Source organism: Lepisma saccharinum, chromosome 3 (assembly GCF_977018435.1).
Source record: "Lepisma saccharinum chromosome 3, izLepSacc3.1, whole genome shotgun sequence".
Lineage (NCBI taxonomy): Eukaryota > Metazoa > Arthropoda > Insecta > Zygentoma > Lepismatidae > Lepisma > Lepisma saccharinum.
Window position 1 is genome coordinate 35,644,863 of NC_139231.1, and position 24,469 is coordinate 35,669,331.

A 24,469-nucleotide genomic window follows, 5' to 3' on the forward strand; every position below is an offset into this window, starting at 1 on the left:
TTGAGAAACGTTTACTTACTCCAACATTATCCACACTACGTTCAACTTTCACATACGAATGTTGCTGGCTGGCCTTCTCGTTTTCTGTCCCCTTCAGGTTCACGGGTTATACAGTTCAATTATTGCATATCTGAAAATAACCTTCTCCGATTCACGCTCGGAAATAGGACGGGTTCCACTCGTGTGCTCTTGAAGAATAGACATTTTCTTGTCAAAAAAGGAAAGAAAGTGGACTGATATCGACGGGAATGCTTTGGGTTTTCTTCACGCAAGAAATTCCAAATGATGGCTGGAACACAATTTGTCGTTTATCAGAAACGTTAAGGGAGGAAATGCGAGAGGGATGTACCGTACCGAGAAGACCTGACGCGTTCACGTCTTGTCTCGTGAGTGAAGAAGAATATCTATACTCGTTGGAAGATGCCTTCTTGTCTTCAGTTGCATTACCTGTCTCCTCCTCAATCACATCCCAAATTGCACTTGTCGGTTTCATTTCATATCGGGTGTTCCTGATGGCCTACTGCTACCGCTGTACTGCATTCACTTCCAGTGGAGCAACATTCCACTCTGCTTCGGTTCCACTCTAAACTGAACGTCCAGTCCCGATTAGCCTACCGGACAACAAATTCGACTTAAAATTTGAAAAACTTATCGACAACGAAATAATATTTCTCCTTGTGTCTATTACATGCAAAATTGTCAAATCAAAAACCTTCGCTATAAACAGTGTTCGGAGGGAGGGGGGACGCAGGGATGGCAAAATTCTCCTATGCACTGTCTCATTTTCACCACATTACATAAAAAACTACACCTCTCCCACGGTTTCTTTGAACATTCTCACAGACACAATTTTACACTTCAAACGCAGATCAAAACAAAAGAAAAACATAAGTTTCTATGTTAAATAGCATATCTAATTCATGTATAAAGGTGCCGGAGCCTTTGCTTCAAACAAGTCGCACTCTAAAGCGTTTCTCGTTTTGTAATCGAGGGGTTCGATACTCGGTCGAGGCACATAATGGCTTGGATTCCACTCTAAACTGTAGGTCCGGTCCAAGTTAAACTATCTGTGAATAAAACTCGAATATTTACATCAGAAACTCAAAAACACGGTCGAGCAGAATCGGTTTAGCAGAAATTTTCACATAAAAGTGCATCCGAATTTACTAAAAATTTTACCCGTCACTTGAAGCCCCCTCGGTTAGAGTCCTAACCTGGGCATGTTGTGGGCCTTACGAGTGTCCTTTCATCACGTACCCATTATTCATCCTTGTCGTCGCAATTAGTAAATATCAAAGGAAAGGGACGTAAATGAAAAACACAATATTTACGTAGCATGTAGAGAATTGTCGTTAACCACTCATTCTCCTCCTGTCACTTGCGATTATTTCTAGCATAATTCAGCTAGCCTATTTGTCAAATCTCTTCCAATGTAAGGTATACATTCGTAACTATTGCAGCACAACTTTTTCAAATGGTCATGCCTTCAACGGGCGGTGAAGTAGAAGCCAATATTAATACATAAAATGGACAATTTGAATTTGGAAACCTAAGTATTATGTATTCAACAAGCAAGAAAAACTAGTTCATTTTATTGGTTTATTTTTCTACCAAAGGATGCATTGTTTCAAGCACCAGGTACTGGTACGACGTGGTTGAGTTTCCATGAGGGAATACCTTTCATTATAAATATGCTCTCTGGTTAAATGTAGTCTTAAAAAATTCTTAAAAATCAGACAACTGTTTATTCACGCGAATTCGTTATTGTAATGGTAATTTCGACGCAACGAAAACATCTTTAAGATCTCTGCTAATATGCAGGACGACTACCAACATTATGAAGGTTGGATGTTATGTTACCGCTTACTACATTCTACGCCATGCAGTGCACGCGTTAAGGCTCTGGAAGCAAAGGGAGTCCCGATTTCCATGTTCGAAACAGAGAGCGAGGTGCGGTTCGTTAGGTTCCAAATGAGGACGGGTGACAACGTCAAATCCCTTGAAAGATTATTTATTGAATTTTCCCAAACTTTCTTCTCTGATCTCATTGGGTCTTGTAGGCAGGCAGAAAGAAAACAGATCGTCCATCTGGTCTGTCCTTTCCGATTGGGTCAGCCAATTTCTTGGCGAACGAAACTTCTGAACGGATCGCAGCTTTCAACAAGTTTATCACGAAACAATACTCCCAAAAAACCGACCGAACTTAACATTACCAAAACATACATTTTTTGTTCTACATTTATTTTTCAGGGACGGCGCGAACGCAGTCCCAACTAACAAAAATTACACGCCCGAGATATCCACGTTTGGGATATTCGCGGGGGTCAGCCCAACCGAAGTGCAATGGAAGAGCCTCACCCCGGGGGAACCGCCTTGCTGATCACGGTAAGCCCTACGCCAGGTAAGTATGCCTCGACCGGAAACCTCTCACACCCTACTCTATCTTCTCAACTAACTCTCATCGAGTGTTTACGCATATCGGAAAGTGTTTCGCAACTTGTCAATTATAACTTATAATTACTATAATTACTTTACACAGACAATATATATACAACTAAATGTGATCAAGTTATCTTCACAAGTAAACTTTGAACCAACTTTTTAAGGGAGGAAAAGAAGCTACTCCTTGTGCTGCCATCTATTGAGAAACGTTTACTTACTCCAACATTATCCACACTACGTTCAACTTTCACATACGAATGTTGCTGGCTGGCCTTCTCGTTTTCTGTCCCCTTCAGGTTCACGGGTTATACAGTTCAATTATTGCATATCTGAAAATAACCTTCTCCGATTCACGCTCGGAAATAGGACGGGTTCCACTCGTGTGCTCTTGAAGAATAGACATTTTCTTGTCAAAAAAGGAAAGAAAGTGGACTGATATCGACGGGAATGCTTTGGGTTTTCTTCACGCAAGAAATTCCAAATGATGGCTGGAACACAATTTGTCGTTTATCAGAAACGTTAAGGGAGGAAATGCGAGAGGGATGTACCGTACCGAGAAGACCTGACGCGTTCACGTCTTGTCTCGTGAGTGAAGAAGAATATCTATACTCGTTGGAAGATGCCTTCTTGTCTTCAGTTGCATTACCTGTCTCCTCCTCAATCACATCCCAAATTGCACTTGTCGGTTTCATTTCATATCGGGTGTTCCTGATGGCCTACTGCTACCGCTGTACTGCATTCACTTCCAGTGGAGCAACATTCCACTCTGCTTCGGTTCCACTCTAAACTGAACGTCCAGTCCCGATTAGCCTACCGGACAACAAATTCGACTTAAAATTTGAAAAACTTATCGACAACGAAATAATATTTCTCCTTGTGTCTATTACATGCAAAATTGTCAAATCAAAAACCTTCGCTATAAACAGTGTTCGGAGGGAGGGGGGACGCAGGGATGGCAAAATTCTCCTATGCACTGTCTCATTTTCACCACATTACATAAAAAACTACACCTCTCCCACGGTTTCTTTGAACATTCTCACAGACACAATTTTACACTTCAAACGCAGATTAAAACAAAAGAAAAACATAAGTTTCTATGTTAAATAGCATATCTAATTCATGTATAAAGGTGCCGGAGCCTTTGCTTCAAACAAGTCGCACTCTAAAGCGTTTCTCGTTTTGTAATCGAGGGGTTCGATACTCGGTCAAGGCACATAATGGCTTGGATCCCACTCTAAACTGTAGGTCCGGTCCAAGTTAAACTATCTGTGAATAAAACTCGAATATTTACATCAGAAACTCAAAAACACGGTCGAGCAGAATCGGTTTAGCAGAAATTTTCACATAAAAGTGGATCCGAATTTACTAAAAATTTTGCCCGTCACTTGAAGCCCCCTCGGTTAGTCCTAACCTGGGCATGTTGTGGGCCTTACGAGTGTCCTTTCGTCACGTACCCATTATTCATCCTTGTCGTCGCAATTAGTAAATATCAAAGGAAAGGGACGTACATGAAAAACACAATATTTACGTAGCATGTAGAGAATTGTCGTTAACCACTCATTCTCCTCCTGTCACTTGCGATTATTTCTAGCATAATTCAGCTAGCCTATTTGTCAAATCTCTTCCAATGTAAGGTATACATTCGTAACTATTGCAGCACAACTTTTTCAAATGGTCATGCCTTCAACGGGCGGTGAAGTAGAAGCCAATATTAATACATAAAATGGACAATTTGAATTTGGAAACCTAAGTATTATGTATTCAACAAGCAAAAGAAAAACTAGTTCATTTTATTGGTTTATTTTTCTACCAAAGGATGCATTGTTTCAAGCACCAGGTACTGGTACGACGTGGTTGAGTTTCCATGAGGGAATACCTTTCATTATAAATATGCTCTCTGGTTAAATGTAGTCTTAAAAAAATTCTTAAAAATCAGACAACTGTTTATTCACGCGAATTCGCTATTGTAATGGTAATTTCGACGCAACGAAAACATCTTTAAGATCTCTGCTAATATGCAGGACGACTACCAACATTATGAAGGTTGGATGTTATGTTACCGCTTACTACATTCTACGCCATGCAGTGCACGCGTTAAGGCTCTGGAAGCAAAGGGAGTCCCGATTTCCATGTTCGAAACAGAGAGCGAGGTGCGGTTCGTTAGGTTCCAAATGAGGACGGGTGACAACGTCAAATCCCTTGAAAGATTATTTATTGAATTTTCCCAAACTTTCTTCTCTGATCTCATTGGGTCTTGTAGGCAGGCAGAAAGAAAACAGATCGTCCATCTGGTCTGTCCTTTCCGATTGGGTCAGCCAATTTCTTGGCGAACGAAACTTCTGAACGGATCGCAGCTTTCAACAAGTTTATCACGAAACAATACTCCCAAAAAACCGACCGAACTTAACATTACCAAAACATACATTTTTTGTTCTACATTTATTTTTCAGGGACGGCGCGAACGCAGTCCCAACTAACAAAAATTACACGCCCGAGATATCCACGTTTGGGATATTCGCGGGGGTCAGCCCAACCCAAGTGCAATGGAAGAGCCTCACCCCGGGGGAACCGCCTTGCTGATCACGGTAACCCCTACGCCAGGTAAGTATGCCTCGACCGGAAACCTCTCACACCCTACTCTATCTTCTCAACTAACTCTCATCGAGTGTTTACGCATATCGGAGAGTGTTTCGCAACTTGTCAATTATAACTTATAATTACTATAATTACTTTACACAGACAATATATATACAACTAAATGTGTTCAAGTTATCTTCACAAGTAAACTTTGAACCAACTTTTTAAGGGAGGAAAAGAAGCTACTCCTTGTGCTGCCATCTATTGAGAAACGTTTACTTACTCCAACATTATCCACACTACGTTCAACTTTCACATACGAATGTTGCTGGCTGGCCTTCTCGTTTTCTGTCCCCTTCAGGTTCACGGGTTATACAGTTCAATTATTGCATATCTGAAAATAACCTTCTCCGATTCACGCTCGGAAATAGGACGGGTTCCACTCGTGTGCTCTTGAAGAATGGACATTTTCTTGTCAAAAAAGGAAAGAAAGTGGACTGATATCGACGGGAATGCTTTGGGTTTTCTTCACGCAAGAAATTCCAAATGATGGCTGGAACACAATTTGTCGTTTATCAGAAACGTTAAGGGAGGAAATGCGAGAGGGATGTACCGTACCGAGAAGACCTGACGCGTTCACGTCTTGTCTCGTGAGTGAAGAAGAATATCTATACTCGTTGGAAGATGCCTTCTTGTCTTCAGTTGCATTACCTGTCTCCTCCTCAATCACATCCCAAATTGCACTTGTCGGTTTCATTTCATATCGGGTGTTCCTGATGGCCTACTGCTACCGCTGTACTGCATTCACTTCCAGTGGAGCAACATTCCACTCTGCTTCGGTTCCACTCTAAACTGAACGTCCAGTCCCGATTAGCCTACCGGACAACAAATTCGACTTAAAATTTGAAAAACTTATCGACAACGAAATAATATTTCTCCTTGTGTCTATTACATGCAAAATTGTCAAATCAAAAACCTTCGCTATAAACAGTGTTCGGAGGGAGGGGGGACGCAGGGATGGCAAAATTCTCCTATGCACTGTCTCATTTTCACCACATTACATAAAAAACTACACCTCTCCCACGGTTTCTTTGAACATTCTCACAGACACAATTTTACACTTCAAACGCAGATTAAAACAAAAGAAAAACATAAGTTTCTATGTTAAATAGCATATCTAATTCATGTATAAAGGTGCCGGAGCCTTTGCTTCAAACAAGTCGCACTCTAAAGCGTTTCTCGTTTTGTAATCGAGGGGTTCGATACTCGGTCGAGGCACATAATGGCTTGGATCCCACTCTAAACTGTAGGTCCGGTCCAAGTTAAACTATCAGTGAATAAAACTCGAATATTTACATCAGAAACTCAAAAACACGGTCGAGCAGAATCGGTTTAGCAGAAATTTTCACATAAAAGTGCATCCGAATTTACTAAAAATTTTACCCGTCACTTGAAGCCCCCTCGGTTAGAGTCCTAACCTGGGCATGTTGTGGGCCTTACGAGTGTCCTTTCGTCACGTACCCATTATTCATCCTTGTCGTCGCAATTAGTAAATATCAAAGGAAAGGGACGTAAGTGAAAAACACAATATTTACGTAGCATGTAGAGAATTGTCGTTAACCACTCATTCTCCTCCTGTCACTTGCGATTATTTCTAGCATAATTCAGCTAGCCTATTTGTCAAATCTCTTCCAATGTAAGGTATACATTCGTAACTATTGCAGCACAACTTTTTCAAATGGTCATGCCTTCAACGGGCGGTGAAGTAGAAGCCAATATTAATACATAAAGTGGACAATTTGAATTTGGAAACCTAAGTATTATGTATTCAACAAGCAAGAAAAACTAGTTCATTTTATTGGTTTATTTTTCTACCAAAGGATGCATTGTTTCAAGCACCAGGTACTGGTACGACGTGGTTGAGTTTCCATGAGGGAATACCTTTCATTATAAATATGCTCTCTGGTTAAATGTAGTCTTAAAAAATTCTTAAAAATCAGACAACTGTTTATTCACGCGAATTCGTTATTGTAATGGTAATTTCGACGCAACGAAAACATCTTTAAGATCTCTGCTAATATGCAGGACGACTACCAACATTATGAAGGTTGGATGTTATGTTACCGCTTACTACATTCTACGCCATGCAGTGCACGCGTTAAGGCTCTGGAAGCAAAGGGAGTCCCGATTTCCATGTTCGAAACAGAGAGCGAGGTGCGGTTCGTTAGGTTATAAATGAGGACGGGTGACAACGTCAAATCCCTTGAAAGATTATTTATTGAATTTTCCCAAACTTTCTTCTCTGATCTCATTGGGTCTTGTAGGCAGGCAGAAAGAAAACAGATCGTCCATCTGGTCTGTCCTTTCCGATTGGGTCAGCCAATTTCTTGGCGAACGAAACTTCTGAACGGATCGCAGCTTTCAACAAGTTTATCACGAAACAATACTCCCAAAAAACCGACCGAACTTAACATTACCAAAACATACATTTTTTGTTCTACATTTATTTTTCAGGGACGGCGCGAACGCAGTCCCAACTAACAAAAATCACACGCCCGAGATATCCACGTTTGGGATATTCGCGGGGGTCAGCCCAACCGAAGTGCAATGGAAGAGCCTCACCCCGGGGGAACCGCCTTGCTGATCACGGTAACCCCTACGCCAGGTAAGTATGCCTCGACCGGAAACCTCTCACACCCTACTCTATCTTCTCAACTAACTCTCATCGAGTGTTTACGCATATCGGAAAGTGTTTCGCAACTTGTCAATTATAACTTATAATTACTATAATTACTTTACACAGACAATATATATACAACTAAATGTGTTCAAGTTATCTTCACAAGTAAACTTTGAACCAACTTTTTAAGGGAGGAAAAGAAGCTACTCCTTGTGCTGCCATCTATTGAGAAACGTTTACTTACTCCAACATTATCCACACTACGTTCAACTTTCACATACGAATGTTGCTGGCTGGCCTTCTCGTTTTCTGTCCCCTTCAGGTTCACGGGGTATACAGTTCAATTATTGCATATCTGAAAATAACCTTCTCCGATTCACGCTCGGAAATAGGACGGGTTCCACTCGTGTGCTCTTGAAGAATAGACATTTTCTTGTCAAAAAAGGAAAGAAAGTGGACTGATATCGACGGGAATGCTTTGGGTTTTCTTCACGCAAGAAATTCCAAATGATGGCTGGAACACAATTTGTCGTTTATCAGAAACGTTAAGGGAGGAAATGCGAGAGGGATGTACCGTACCGAGAAGACCTGACGCGTTCACGTCTTGTCTCGTGAGTGAAGAAGAATATCTATACTCGTTGGAAGATGCCTTCTTGTCTTCAGTTGCATTACCTGTCTCCTCCTCAATCACATCCCAAATTGCACTTGTCGGTTTCATTTCATATCGGGTGTTCCTGATGGCCTACTGCTACCGCTGTACTGCATTCACTTCCAGTGGAGCAACATTCCACTCTGCTTCGGTTCCACTCTAAACTGAACGTCCAGTCCCGATTAGCCTACCGGACAACAAATTCCACTTAAAATTTGAAAAACTTATCGACAACGAAATAATATTTCTCCTTGTGTCTATTACATGCAAAATTGTCAAATCAAAAACCTTCGCTATAAACAGTGTTCGGAGGGAGGGGGGACGCAGGGATGGCAAAATTCTCCTATGCACTGTCTCATTTTCACCACATTACATAAAAAACTACACCTCTCCCACGGTTTCTTTGAACATTCTCACAGACACAATTTTACACTTCAAACGCAGATTAAAACAAAAGAAAAACATAAGTTTCTATGTTAAATAGCATATCTAATTCATGTATAAAGGTGCCGGAGCCTTTGCTTCAAACAAGTCGCACTCTAAAGCGTTTCTCGTTTTGTAATCGAGGGGTTCGATACTCGGTCGAGGCACATAATGGCTTGGATCCCACTCTAAACTGTAGGTCCGGTCCAAGTTAAACTATCAGTGAATAAAACTCGAATATTTACATCAGAAACTCAAAAACACGGTCGAGCAGAATCGGTTTAGCAGAAATTTTCACATAAAAGTGCATCCGAATTTACTAAAAATTTTACCCGTCACTTGAAGCCCCCTCGGTTAGAGTCCTAACCTGGGCATGTTGTGGGCCTTACGAGTGTCCTTTCGTCACGTACCCATTATTCATCCTTGTCGTCGCAATTAGTAAATATCAAAGGAAAGGGACGTAAGTGAAAACACAATATTTACGTAGCATGTAGAGAATTGTCGTTAACCACTCATTCTCCTCCTGTCACTTGCGATTATTTCTAGCATAATTCAGCTAGCCTATTTGTCAAATCTCTTCCAATGTAAGGTATACATTCGTAACTATTGCAGCACAACTTTTTCAAATGGTCATGCCTTCAACGGGCGGTGAAGTAGAAGCCAATATTAATACATAAAATGGACAATTTGAATTTGGAAACCTAAGTATTATGTATTCAACAAGCAAGAAAAACTAGTTCATTTTATTGGTTTATTTTTCTACCAAAGGATGCATTGTTTCAAGCACCAGGTACTGGTACGACGTGGTTGAGTTTCCATGAGGGAATACCTTTCATTATAAATATGCTCTCTGGTTAAATGTAGTCTTAAAAAATTCTTAAAAATCAGACAACTGTTTATTCACGCGAATTCATTATTGTAATGGTAATTTCGACGCAACGAAAACATCTTTAAGATCTCTGCTAATATGCAGGACGACTACCAACATTATGAAGGTTGGATGTTATGTTACCGCTTACTACATTCTACGCCATGCAGTGCACGCGTTAAGGCTCTGGAAGCAAAGGGAGTCCCGATTTCCATGTTCGAAACAGAGAGCGAGGTGCGGTTCGTTAGGTTATAAATGAGGACGGGTGACAACGTCAAATCCCTTGAAAGATTATTTATTGAATTTTCCCAAACTTTCTTCTCTGATCTCATTGGGTCTTGTAGGCAGGCAGAAAGAAAACAGATCGTCCATCTGGTCTGTCCTTTCCGATTGGGTCAGCCAATTTCTTGGCGAACGAAACTTCTGAACGGATCGCAGCTTTCAACAAGTTTATCACGAAACAATACTCCCAAAAAACCGACCGAACTTAACATTACCAAAACATACATTTTTTGTTCTACATTTATTTTTCAGGGACGGCGCGAACGCAGTCCCAACTAACAAAAATCACACGCCCGAGATATCCACGTTTGGGATATTCGCGGGGGTCAGCCCAACCGAAGTGCAATGGAAGAGCCTCACCCCGGGGGAACCGCCTTGCTGATCACGGTAACCCCTACGCCAGGTAAGTATGCCTCGACCGGAAACCTCTCACACCCTACTCTATCTTCTCAACTAACTCTCATCGAGTGTTTACGCATATCGGAAAGTGTTTCGCAACTTGTCAATTATAACTTATAATTACTATAATTACTTTACACAGACAATATATATACAACTAAATGTGTTCAAGTTATCTTCACAAGTAAACTTTGAACCAACTTTTTAAGGGAGGAAAAGAAGCTACTCCTTGTGCTGCCATCTATTGAGAAACGTTTACTTACTCCAACATTATCCACACTACGTTCAACTTTCACATACGAATGTTGCTGGCTGGCCTTCTCGTTTTCTGTCCCCTTCAGGTTCACGGGGTATACAGTTCAATTATTGCATATCTGAAAATAACCTTCTCCGATTCACGCTCGGAAATAGGACGGGTTCCACTCGTGTGCTCTTGAAGAATGGACATTTTCTTGTCAAAAAAGGAAAGAAAGTGGACTGATATCGACGGGAATGCTTTGGGTTTTCTTCACGCAAGAAATTCCAAATGATGGCTGGAACACAATTTGTCGTTTATCAGAAACGTTAAGGGAGGAAATGCGAGAGGGATGTACCGTACCGAGAAGACCTGACGCGTTCACGTCTTGTCTCGTGAGTGAAGAAGAATATCTATACTCGTTGGAAGATGCCTTCTTGTCTTCAGTTGCATTACCTGTCTCCTCCTCAATCACATCCCAAATTGCACTTGTCGGTTTCATTTCATATCGGGTGTTCCTGATGGCCTACTGCTACCGCTGTACTGCATTCACTTCCAGTGGAGCAACATTCCACTCTGCTTCGGTTCCACTCTAAACTGAACGTCCAGTCCCGATTAGCCTACCGGACAACAAATTCCACTTAAAATTTGAAAAACTTATCGACAACGAAATAATATTTCTCCTTGTGTCTATTACATGCAAAATTGTCAAATCAAAAACCTTCGCTATAAACAGTGTTCGGAGGGAGGGGGGACGCAGGGATGGCAAAATTCTCCTATGCACTGTCTCATTTTCACCACATTACATAAAAAACTACACCTCTCCCACGGTTTCTTTGAACATTCTCACAGACACAATTTTACACTTCAAACGCAGATTAAAACAAAAGAAAAACATAAGTTTCTATGTTAAATAGCATATCTAATTCATGTATAAAGGTGCCGGAGCCTTTGCTTCAAACAAGTCGCACTCTAAAGCGTTTCTCGTTTTGTAATCGTGGGGTTCGATACTCGGTCGAGGCACATAATGGCTTGGATCCCACTCTAAACTGTAGGTCCGGTCCAAGCTAAACTATCTGTGAATAAAACTCAAATATTTACATCAGAAACTCAAAAACACGGTCGAGCAGAATCGGTTTAGCAGAAATTTTCACATAAAAGTGCATCCGAATTTACTAAAAATTTTACCCGTCACTTGAAGCCCCCTCGGTTAGAGTCCTAACCTGGGCATGTTGTGGGCCTTACGAGTGTCCTTTCCTCACGTACCCATTATTCATCCTTGTCGTCGCAATTAGTAAATATCAAAGGAAAGGGACGTAAATGAAAAACACAATATTTACGTAGCATGTAGAGAATTGTCGTCAACCACTCATTCTCCTCCTGTCACTTGCGATTATTTCTAGCATAATTCAGCTAGCCTATTTGTCAAATCTCTTCCAATGTAAGGTATACATTCGTAACTATTGCAGCACAACTTTTTCAAATGGTCATGCCTTCAACGGGCGGTGAAGTAGAAGCCAATATTAATACATAAAATGGACAATTTGAATTTGGAAACCTAAGTATTATGTATTCAACAAGCAAGAAAAACTAGTTCATTTTATTGGTTTATTTTTCTACCAAAGGATGCATTGTTTCAAGCACCAGGTACTGGTACGACGTGGTTGAGTTTCCATGAGGGAATACCTTTCATTATAAATATGCTCTCTGGTTAAATGTAGTCTTAAAAAATTCTTAAAAATCAGACAACTGTTTATTCACGCGAATTCGTTATTGTAATGGTAATTTCGACGCAACGAAAACATCTTTAAGATCTCTGCTAATATGCAGGACGACTACCAACATTATGAAGGTTGGATGTTATGTTACCGCTTACTACATTCTACGCCATGCAGTGCACGCGTTAAGGCTCTGGAAGCAAAGGGAGTCCCGATTTCCATGTTCGAAACAGAGAGCGAGGTGCGGTTCGTTAGGTTCCAAATGAGGACGGGTGACAACGTCAAATCCCTTGAAAGATTATTTATTGAATTTTCCCAAACTTTCTTCTCTGATCTCATTGGGTCTTGTAGGCAGGCAGAAAGAAAACAGATCGTCCATCTGGTCTGTCCTTTCCGATTGGGTCAGCCAATTTCTTGGCGAACGAAACTTCTGAACGGATCGCAGCTTTCAACAAGTTTATCACGAAACAATACTCCCAAAAAACCGACCGAACTTAACATTACCAAAACATACATTTTTTGTTCTACATTTATTTTTCAGGGACGGCGCGAACGCAGTCCCAACTAACAAAAATTACACGCCCGAGATATCCACGTTTGGGATATTCGCGGGGGTCAGCCCAACCGAAGTGCAATGGAAGAGCCTCACCCCGGGGGAACCGCCTTGCTGATCACGGTAACCCCTACGCCAGGTAAGTATGCCTCGACCGGAAACCTCTCACACCCTACTCTATCTTCTCAACTAACTCTCATCGAGTGTTTACGCATATCGGAAAGTGTTTCGCAACTTGTCAATTATAACTTATAATTACTATAATTACTTTACACAGACAATATATATACAACTAAATGTGATCAAGTTATCTTCACAAGTAAACTTTGAACCAACTTTTTAAGGGAGGAAAAGAAGCTACTCCTTGTGCTGCCATCTATTGAGAAACGTTTACTTACTCCAACATTATCCACACTACGTTCAACTTTCACATACGAATGTTGCTGGCTGGCCTTCTCGTTTTCTGTCCCCTTCAGGTTCACGGGTTATACAGTTCAATTATTGCATATCTGAAAATAACCTTCTCCGATTCACGCTCGGAAATAGGACGGGTTCCACTCGTGTGCTCTTGAAGAATAGACATTTTCTTGTCAAAAAAGGAAAGAAAGTGGACTGATATCGACGGGAATGCTTTGGGTTTTCTTCACGCAAGAAATTCCAAATGATGGCTGGAACACAATTTGTCGTTTATCAGAAACGTTAAGGGAGGAAATGCGAGAGGGATGTACCGTACCGAGAAGACCTGACGCGTTCACGTCTTGTCTCGTGAGTGAAGAAGAATATCTATACTCGTTGGAAGATGCCTTCTTGTCTTCAGTTGCATTACTTGTCTCCTCCTCAATCACATCCCAAATTGCACTTGTCGGTTTCATTTCATATCGGGTGTTCCTGATGGCCTACTGCTACCGCTGTACTGCATTCACTTCCAGTGGAGCAACATTCCACTCTGCTTCGGTTCCACTCTAAACTGAACGTCCAGTCCCGATTAGCCTACCGGACAACAAATTCGACTTAAAATTTGAAAAACTTATCGACAACGAAATAATATTTCTCCTTGTGTCTATTACATGCAAAATTGTCAAATCAAAAACCTTCGCTATAAACAGTGTTCGGAGGGAGGGGGGACGCAGGGATGGCAAAATTCTCCTATGCACTGTCTCATTTTCACCACATTACATAAAAAACTACACCTCTCCCACGGTTTCTTTGAACATTCTCACAGACACAATTTTACACTTCAAACGCAGATTAAAACAAAAGAAAAACATAAGTTTCTATGTTAAATAGCATATCTAATTCATGTATAAAGGTGCCGGAGCCTTTGCTTCAAACAAGTCGCACTCTAAAGCGTTTCTCGTTTTGTAATCGAGGGGTTCGATACTCGGTCGAGGCACATAATGGCTTGGATCCCACTCTAAACTGTAGGTCCGGTCCAAGTTAAACTATCTGTGAATAAAACTCGAATATTTACATCAGAAACTCAAAAACACGGTCGAGCAGAATCGGTTTAGCAGAAATTTTCACATAAAAGTGGATCCGAATTTACTAAAAATTTTGCCCGTCACTTGAAGCCCCCTCGGTTAGAGTCCTAACCTGGGCATGTTGTGGGCCTTACGAGTGTCCTTTCGTCACGTACCCATTATTCATCCTTGTCGTCGCAATTAGTAAATATCAAAGGAAAGGGACGTACATGAAAAACACAATATTTACGTAGCATGTAGAGAATTGTCGTTAACCACTCATTCTCCTCCTGTCACTTGCGATTATTTCTAGCATAATTCAGCTAGCCTATTTGTCAAATCTCTTCCAATGTAAGGTATACATTCGTAACTATTGCAGCACAACTTTTTCAAATGGTCATGCCTTCAACGGGCGGTGAAGTAGAAGCCAATATTAATACATAAAATGGACAATTTGAATTTGGAAACCTAAGTATTATGTATTCAACAAGCAAAAGAAAAACTAGTTCATTTTATTGGTTTATTTTTCTACCAAAGGATGCATTGTTTCAAGCACCAGGTACTGGTACGACGTGGTTGAGTTTCCATGAGGGAATACCTTTCATTATAAATATGCTCTCTGGTTAAATGTAGTCTTAAAAAATTCTTAAAAATCAGACAACTGTTTATTCACGCGAATTCGTTATTGTAATGGTAATTTCGACGCAACGAAAACATCTTTAAGATCTCTGCTAATATGCAGGACGACTACCAACATTATGAAGGTTGGATGTTATGTTACCGCTTACTACATTCTACGCCATGCAGTGCACGCGTTAAGGCTCTGGAAGCAAAGGGAGTCCCGATTTCCATGTTCGAAACAGAGAGCGAGGTGCGGTTCGTTAGGTTCCAAATGAGGACGGGTGACAACGTCAAATCCCTTGAAAGATTATTTATTGAATTTTCCCAAACTTTCTTCTCTGATCTCATTGGGTCTTGTAGGCAGGCAGAAAGAAAACAGATCGTCCATCTGGTCTGTCCTTTCCGATTGGGTCAGCCAATTTCTTGGCGAACGAAACTTCTGAACGGATCGCAGCTTTCAACAAGTTTATCACGAAACAATACTCCCAAAAAACCGACCGAACTTAACATTACCAAAACATACATTTTTTGTTCTACATTTATTTTTCAGGGACGGCGCGAACGCAGTCCCAACTAACAAAAATTACACGCCCGAGATATCCACGTTTGGGATATTCGCGGGGGTCAGCCCAACCCAAGTGCAATGGAAGAGCCTCACCCCGGGGGAACCGCCTTGCTGATCACGGTAACCCCTACGCCAGGTAAGTATGCCTCGACCGGAAACCTCTCACACCCTACTCTATCTTCTCAACTAACTCTCATCGAGTGTTTACGCATATCGGAGAGTGTTTCGCAACTTGTCAATTATAACTTATAATTACTATAATTACTTTACACAGACAATATATATACAACTAAATGTGTTCAAGTTATCTTCACAAGTAAACTTTGAACCAACTTTTTAAGGGAGGAAAAGAAGCTACTCCTTGTGCTGCCATCTATTGAGAAACGTTTACTTACTCCAACATTATCCACACTACGTTCAACTTTCACATACGAATGTTGCTGGCTGGCCTTCTCGTTTTCTGTCCCCTTCAGGTTCACGGGTTATACAGTTCAATTATTGCATATCTGAAAATAACCTTCTCCGATTCACGCTCGGAAATAGGACGGGTTCCACTCGTGTGCTCTTGAAGAATGGACATTTTCTTGTCAAAAAAGGAAAGAAAGTGGACTGATATCGACGGGAATGCTTTGGGTTTTCTTCACGCAAGAAATTCCAAATGATGGCTGGAACACAATTTGTCGTTTATCAGAAACGTTAAGGGAGGAAATGCGAGAGGGATGTACCGTACCGAGAAGACCTGACGCGTTCACGTCTTGTCTCGTGAGTGAAGAAGAATATCTATACTCGTTGGAAGATGCCTTCTTGTCTTCAGTTGCATTACCTGTCTCCTCCTCAATCACATCCCAAATTGCACTTGTCGGTTTCATTTCATATCGGGTGTTCCTGATGGCCTACTGCTACCGCTGTACTGCATTCACTTCCAGTGGAGCAACATTCCACTCTGCTTCGGTTCCACTCTAAACTGAACGTCCAGTCCCGATTAGCCTACCGGACAACAAATTCGACTTAAAATTTGAAAAACTTATCGACAACGAAATAATATTTCTCCTTGTGTCTATTACATGCAAAATTGTCAAATCAAAAACCTTCGCTATAAACAGTGTTCGGAGGGAGGGGGGACGCAGGGATGGCAAAATTCTCCTATGCACTGTCTCATTTTCACCACATTACATAAAAAACTACACCTCTCCCACGGTTTCTTTGAACATTCTCACAGACACAATTTTACACTTCAAACGCAGATTAAAACAAAAGAAAAACATAAGTTTCTATGTTAAATAGCATATCTAATTCATGTATAAAGGTGCCGGAGCCTTTGCTTCAAACAAGTCGCACTCTAAAGCGTTTCTCGTTTTGTAATCGAGGGGTTCGATACTCGGTCGAGGCACATAATGGCTTGGATCCCACTCTAAACTGTAGGTCCGGTCCAAGTTAAACTATCAGTGAATAAAACTCGAATATTTACATCAGAAACTCAAAAACACGGTCGAGCAGAATCGGTTTAGCAGAAATTTTCACATAAAAGTGCATCCGAATTTACTAAAAATTTTACCCGTCACTTGAAGCCCCCTCGGTTAGAGTCCTAACCTGGGCATGTTGTGGGCCTTACGAGTGTCCTTTCGTCACGTACCCATTATTCATCCTTGTCGTCGCAATTAGTAAATATCAAAGGAAAGGGACGTAAGTGAAAAACACAATATTTACGTAGCATGTAGAGAATTGTCGTTAACCACTCATTCTCCTCCTGTCACTTGCGATTATTTCTAGCATAATTCAGCTAGCCTATTTGTCAAATCTCTTCCAATGTAAGGTATACATTCGTAACTATTGCAGCACAACTTTTTCAAATGGTCATGCCTTCAACGGGCGGTGAAGTAGAAGCCAATATTAATACATAAAGTGGACAATTTGAATTTGGAAACCTAAGTATTATGTATTCAACAAGCAAGAAAAACTAGTTCATTTTATTGGTTTATTTTTCTACCAAAGGATGCATTGTTTCAAGCACCAGGTACTGGTACGACGTGGTTGAGTTTCCATGAGGGAATACCTTTCATTATAAATATGCTCTCTGGTTAAATGTAGTCTTAAAAAATTCTTAAAAATCAGACAACTGTTTATTCACGCGAATTCGTTATTGTAATGGTAATTTCGACGCAACGAAAACATCTTTAAGATCTCTGCTAATATGCAGGACGACTACCAACATTATGAAGGTTGGATGTTATGTTACCGCTTACTACATTCTACGCCATGCAGTGCACGCGTTAAGGCTCTGGAAGCAAAGGGAGTCCCGATTTCCATGTTCGAAACAGAGAGCGAGGTGCGGTTCGTTAGGTTCCAAATGAGGACGGGTGACAACGTCAAATCCCTTGAAAGATTATTTATTGAATTTTCCCAAACTTTCTTCTCTGATCTCATTGGGTCTTGTAGGCAGGCAGAAAGAAAACAGATCGTCCATCTGGTCTGTCCTTTCCGATTGGGTCAGCCAATTTCTTGGCGAACGAAACTTCTGAACGGATCGCAGCTTTCAACAAGTTTATCACGAAACAATACTCCCAAAAAACCGACCGAACTTAACATTACCAAAACATACATTTTTTGTTCTACATTTATTTTTCAGGGACGGCGCGAACGCAGTCCCAACTAACAAAAATCACACGCCCGAGATATCCACGTTTGGGATATTCGCGGGGGTCAGCCCAACCGAAGTGCAATGGAAGAGCCTCACCCCGGGGGAACCGCCTTGCTGATCACGGTAACCCCTACGCCAGGTAAGTATGCCTCGACCGGAAACCTCTCACACCCTACTCTATCTTCTCAACTAACTCTCATCGAGTGTTTACGCATATCGGAAAGTGTTTCGCAACTTGTCAATTATAACTTATAATTACTATAATTACTTTACACAGACAATATATATACAACTAAATGTGTTCAAGTTATCTTCACAAGTAAACTTTGAACCAACTTTTTAAGGGAGGAAAAGAAGCTACTCCTTGTGCTGCCATCTATTGAGAAACGTTTACTTACTCCAACATTATCCACACTACGTTCAACTTTCACATACGAATGTTGCTGGCTGGCCTTCTCGTTTTCTGTCCCCTTCAGGTTCACGGGGTATACAGTTCAATTATTGCATATCTGAAAATAACCTTCTCCGATTCACGCTCGGAAATAGGACGGGTTCCACTCGTGTGCTCTTGAAGAATAGACATTTTCTTGTCAAAAAAGGAAAGAAAGTGGACTGATATCGACGGGAATGCTTTGGGTTTTCTTCACGCAAGAAATTCCAAATGATGGCTGGAACACAATTTGTCGTTTATCAGAAACATTAAGGGAGGAAATGCGAGAGGGATGTACCGTACCGAGAAGACCTGACGCGTTCACGTCTTGTCTCGTGAGTGAAGAAGAATATCTATACTCGTTGGAAGATGCCTTCTTGTCTTCAGTTGCATTACCTGTCTCCTCCTCAATCACATCCCAAATTGCACTTGTCGGTTTCATTTCATATCGGGTGTTCCTGATGGCCTACTGCTACCGCTGTACTGCATTCACTTCCAGTGGAGCAACATTCCACTCTGCTTCGGTTCCACTCTAAACTGAACGTCCAGTCCCGATTAGCCTACCGGACAACAAATTCGACTTAAAATTTGAAAAACTTATCGACAACGAAATAATATTTCTCCTTGTGTCTATTACATGCAAAATTGTCAAATCAAAAACCTTCGCTATAAACAGTGTTCGGAGGGAGGGGGGACGCAGGGATGGCAAAATTCTCCTATGCACTGTCTCATTTTCACCACATTACATAAAAAACTACACCTCTCCCACGGTTTCTTTGAACATTCTCACAGACACAATTTTACACTTCAAACGCAGATTAAAACAAAAGAAAAACATAAGTTTCTATGTTAAATAGCATATCTAATTCATGTATAAAGGTGCCGGAGCCTTTGCTTCAAACAAGTCGCACTCTAAAGCGTTTCTCGTTTTGTAATCGAGGGGTTCGATACTCGGTCGAGGCACATAATGGCTTGGATCCCACTCTAAACTGTAGGTCCGGTCCAAGTTAAACTATCAGTGAATAAAACTCGAATATTTACATCAGAAACTCAAAAACACGGTCGAGCAGAATCGGTTTAGCAGAAATTTTCACATAAAAGTGCATCCGAATTTACTAAAAATTTTACCCGTCACTTGAAGCCCCCTCGGTTAGAGTCCTAACCTGGGCATGTTGTGGGCCTTACGAGTGTCCTTTCGTCACGTACCCATTATTCATCCTTGTCGTCGCAATTAGTAAATATCAAAGGAAAGGGACGTAAGTGAAAAACACAATATTTACGTAGCATGTAGAGAATTGTCGTTAACCACTCATTCTCCTCCTGTCACTTGCGATTATTTCTAGCATAATTCAGCTAGCCTATTTGTCAAATCTCTTCCAATGTAAGGTATACATTCGTAACTATTGCAGCACAACTTTTTCAAATGGTCATGCCTTCAACGGGCGGTGAAGTAGAAGCCAATATTAATACATAAAATGGACAATTTGAATTTGGAAACCTAAGTATTATGTATTCAACAAGCAAGAAAAACTAGTTCATTTTATTGGTTTATTTTTCTACCAAAGGATGCATTGTTTCAAGCACCAGGTACTGGTACGACGTGGTTGAGTTTCCATGAGGGAATACCTTTCATTATAAATATGCTCTCTGGTTAAATGTAGTCTTAAAAAATTCTTAAAAATCAGACAACTGTTTATTCACGCGAATTCGTTATTGTAATGGTAATTTCGACGCAACGAAAACATCTTTAAGATCTCTGCTAATATGCAGGACGACTACCAACATTATGAAGGTTGGATGTTATGTTACCGCTTACTACATTCTACGCCATGCAGTGCACGCGTTAAGGCTCTGGAAGCAAAGGGAGTCCCGATTTCCATGTTCGAAACAGAGAGCGAGGTGCGGTTCGTTAGGTTATAAATGAGGACGGGTGACAACGTCAAATCCCTTGAAAGATTATTTATTGAATTTTCCCAAACTTTCTTCTCTGATCTCATTGGGTCTTGTAGGCAGGCAGAAAGAAAACAGATCGTCCATCTGGTCTGTCCTTTCCGATTGGGTCAGCCAATTTCTTGGCGAACGAAACTTCTGAACGGATCGCAGCTTTCAACAAGTTTATCACGAAACAATACTCCCAAAAAACCGACCGAACTTAACATTACCAAAACATACATTTTTTGTTCTACATTTATTTTTCAGGGACGGCGCGAACGCAGTCCCAACTAACAAAAATCACACGCCCGAGATATCCACGTTTGGGATATTCGCGGGGGTCAGCCCAACCGAAGTGCAATGGAAGAGCCTCACCCCGGGGGAACCGCCTTGCTGATCACGGTAACCCCTACGCCAGGTAAGTATGCCTCGACCGGAAACCTCTCACACCCTACTCTATCTTCTCAACTAACTCTCATCGAGTGTTTACGCATATCGGAAAGTGTTTCGCAACTTGTCAATTATAACTTATAATTACTATAATTACTTTACACAGACAATATATATACAACTAAATGTGTTCAAGTTATCTTCACAAGTAAACTTTGAACCAACTTTTTAAGGGAGGAAAAGAAGCTACTCCTTGTGCTGCCATCTATTGAGAAACGTTTACTTACTCCAACATTATCCACACTACGTTCAACTTTCACATACGAATGTTGCTGGCTGGCCTTCTCGTTTTCTGTCCCCTTCAGGTTCACGGGGTATACAGTTCAATTATTGCATATCTGAAAATAACCTTCTCCGATTCACGCTCGGAAATAGGACGGGTTCCACTCGTGTGCTCTTGAAGAATGGACATTTTCTTGTCAAAAAAGGAAAGAAAGTGGACTGATATCGACGGGAATGCTTTGGGTTTTCTTCACGCAAGAAATTCCAAATGATGGCTGGAACACAATTTGTCGTTTATCAGAAACGTTAAGGGAGGAAATGCGAGAGGGATGTACCGTACCGAGAAGACCTGACGCGTTCACGTCTTGTCTCGTGAGTGAAGAAGAATATCTATACTCGTTGGAAGATGCCTTCTTGTCTTCAGTTGCATTACCTGTCTCCTCCTCAATCACATCCCAAATTGCACTTGTCGGTTTCATTTCATATCGGGTGTTCCTGATGGCCTACTGCTACCGCTGTACTGCATTCACTTCCAGTGGAGCAACATTCCACTCTGCTTCGGTTCCACTCTAAACTGAACGTCCAGTCCCGATTAGCCTACCGGACAACAAATTCGACTTAAAATTTGAAAAACTTATCGACAACGAAATAATATTTCTCCTTGTGTCTATTACATGCAAAATTGTCAAATCAAAAACCTTCGCTATAAACAGTGTTCGGAGGGAGGGGGGACGCAGGGATGGCAAAATTCTCCTATGCACTGTCTCATTTTCACCACATTACATAAAAAACTACACCTCTCCCACGGTTTCTTTGAACATTCTCACAGACACAATTTTACACTTCAAACGCAGATTAAAACAAAAGAAAAACATAAGTTTCTATGTTAAATAGCATATCTAATTCATGTATAAAGGTGCCGGAGCCTTTGCTTCAAACAAGTCGCACTCTAAAGCGTTTCTCGTTTTGTAATCGAGGGGTTCGATACTCGGTCGAGGCACATAATGGCTTGGATCCCACTCTAAACTGTAGGTCCGGTCCAAGTTAAACTATCAGTGAATAAAACTCGAATATTTACATCAGAAACTCAAAAACACGGTCGAGCAGAATCGGTTTAGCAGAAATTTTCACATAAAAGTGCATCCGAATTTACTAAAAATTTTACCCGTCACTTGAAGCCCCCTCGGTTAGAGTCCTAACCTGGGCATGTTGTGGGCCTTACGAGTGTCCTTTCGTCACGTACCCATTATTCATCCTTGTCGTCGCAATTAGTAAATATCAAAGGAAAGGGACGTAAGTGAAAAACACAATATTTACGTAGCATGTAGAGAATTGTCGTTAACCACTCATTCTCCTCCTGTCACTTGCGATTATTTCTAGCATAATTCAGCTAGCCTATTTGTCAAATCTCTTCCAATGTAAGGTATACATTCGTAACTATTGCAGCACAACTTTTTCAAATGGTCATGCCTTCAACGGGCGGTGAAGTAGAAGCCAATATTAATACATAAAGTGGACAATTTGAATTTGGAAACCTAAGTATTATGTATTCAACAAGCAAGAAAAACTAGTTCATTTTATTGGTTTATTTTTCTACCAAAGGATGCATTGTTTCAAGCACCAGGTACTGGTACGACGTGGTTGAGTTTCCATGAGGGAATACCTTTCATTATAAATATGCTCTCTGGTTAAATGTAGTCTTAAAAAATTCTTAAAAATCAGACAACTGTTTATTCACGCGAATTCGTTATTGTAATGGTAATTTCGACGCAACGAAAACATCTTTAAGATCTCTGCTAATATGCAGGACGACTACCAACATTATGAAGGTTGGATGTTATGTTACCGCTTACTACATTCTACGCCATGCAGTGCACGCGTTAAGGCTCTGGAAGCAAAGGGAGTCCCGATTTCCATGTTCGAAACAGAGAGCGAGGTGCGGTTCGTTAGGTTCCAAATGAGGACGGGTGACAACGTCAAATCCCTTGAAAGATTATTTATTGAATTTTCCCAAACTTTCTTCTCTGATCTCATTGGGTCTTGTAGGCAGGCAGAAAGAAAACAGATCGTCCATCTGGTCTGTCCTTTCCGATTGGGTCAGCCAATTTCTTGGCGAACGAAACTTCTGAACGGATCGCAGCTTTCAACAAGTTTATCACGAAACAATACTCCCAAAAAACCGACCGAACTTAACATTACCAAAACATACATTTTTTGTTCTACATTTATTTTTCAGGGACGGCGCGAACGCAGTCCCAACTAACAAAAATCACACGCCCGAGATATCCACGTTTGGGATATTCGCGGGGGTCAGCCCAACCGAAGTGCAATGGAAGAGCCTCACCCCGGGGGAACCGCCTTGCTGATCACGGTAACCCCTACGCCAGGTAAGTATGCCTCGACCGGAAACCTCTCACACCCTACTCTATCTTCTCAACTAACTCTCATCGAGTGTTTACGCATATCGGAAAGTGTTTCGCAACTTGTCAATTATAACTTATAATTACTATAATTACTTTACACAGACAATATATATACAACTAAATGTGTTCAAGTTATCTTCACAAGTAAACTTTGAACCAACTTTTTAAGGGAGGAAAAGAAGCTACTCCTTGTGCTGCCATCTATTGAGAAACGTTTACTTACTCCAACATTATCCACACTACGTTCAACTTTCACATACGAATGTTGCTGGCTGGCCTTCTCGTTTTCTGTCCCCTTCAGGTTCACGGGGTATACAGTTCAATTATTGCATATCTGAAAATAACCTTCTCCGATTCACGCTCGGAAATAGGACGGGTTCCACTCGTGTGCTCTTGAAGAATAGACATTTTCTTGTCAAAAAAGGAAAGAAAGTGGACTGATATCGACGGGAATGCTTTGGGTTTTCTTCACGCAAGAAATTCCAAATGATGGCTGGAACACAATTTGTCGTTTATCAGAAACGTTAAGGGAGGAAATGCGAGAGGGATGTACCGTACCGAGAAGACCTGACGCGTTCACGTCTTGTCTCGTGAGTGAAGAAGAATATCTATACTCGTTGGAAGATGCCTTCTTGTCTTCAGTTGCATTACCTGTCTCCTCCTCAATCACATCCCAAATTGCACTTGTCGGTTTCATTTCATATCGGGTGTTCCTGATGGCCTACTGCTACCGCTGTACTGCATTCACTTCCAGTGGAGCAACATTCCACTCTGCTTCGGTTCCACTCTAAACTGAACGTCCAGTCCCGATTAGCCTACCGGACAACAAATTCGACTTAAAATTTGAAAAACTTATCGACAACGAAATAATATTTCTCCTTGTGTCTATTACATGCAAAATT

The 24,469-nt window shown here is 41.1% G+C and overlaps 1 protein-coding gene and 9 non-coding genes across 10 annotated transcripts in view; all 10 read right to left on the minus strand.

The window, feature by feature from the left end:
• Positions 1-24,469, minus strand: part of LOC145984974 (von Willebrand factor A domain-containing protein 8-like) — a 443,428-nt gene that overhangs the window by 281,981 nt on the left and 136,978 nt on the right. The window lies entirely within an intron of this gene.
• Positions 2,248-2,409, minus strand: LOC145986051 (U1 spliceosomal RNA). The gene has a single exon (XR_014441497.1). It is a non-coding gene; the product is annotated as a U1 spliceosomal RNA (small nuclear RNA).
• Positions 4,890-5,051, minus strand: LOC145986132 (U1 spliceosomal RNA). The gene has a single exon (XR_014441564.1). It is a non-coding gene; the product is annotated as a U1 spliceosomal RNA (small nuclear RNA).
• Positions 7,531-7,692, minus strand: LOC145986034 (U1 spliceosomal RNA). Its single transcript, XR_014441481.1, has one exon. It is a non-coding gene; the product is annotated as a U1 spliceosomal RNA (small nuclear RNA).
• On the minus strand, positions 10,171-10,332 carry LOC145986035 (U1 spliceosomal RNA). The gene has a single exon (XR_014441482.1). It is a non-coding gene; the product is annotated as a U1 spliceosomal RNA (small nuclear RNA).
• On the minus strand, positions 12,812-12,973 carry LOC145986119 (U1 spliceosomal RNA). Its single transcript, XR_014441552.1, has one exon. It is a non-coding gene; the product is annotated as a U1 spliceosomal RNA (small nuclear RNA).
• Positions 15,455-15,616, minus strand: LOC145986133 (U1 spliceosomal RNA). Its single transcript, XR_014441565.1, has one exon. It is a non-coding gene; the product is annotated as a U1 spliceosomal RNA (small nuclear RNA).
• LOC145986036 (U1 spliceosomal RNA) lies at positions 18,096-18,257 on the minus strand. The gene has a single exon (XR_014441483.1). It is a non-coding gene; the product is annotated as a U1 spliceosomal RNA (small nuclear RNA).
• LOC145986037 (U1 spliceosomal RNA) lies at positions 20,737-20,898 on the minus strand. Its single transcript, XR_014441484.1, has one exon. It is a non-coding gene; the product is annotated as a U1 spliceosomal RNA (small nuclear RNA).
• On the minus strand, positions 23,378-23,539 carry LOC145986039 (U1 spliceosomal RNA). The gene has a single exon (XR_014441486.1). It is a non-coding gene; the product is annotated as a U1 spliceosomal RNA (small nuclear RNA).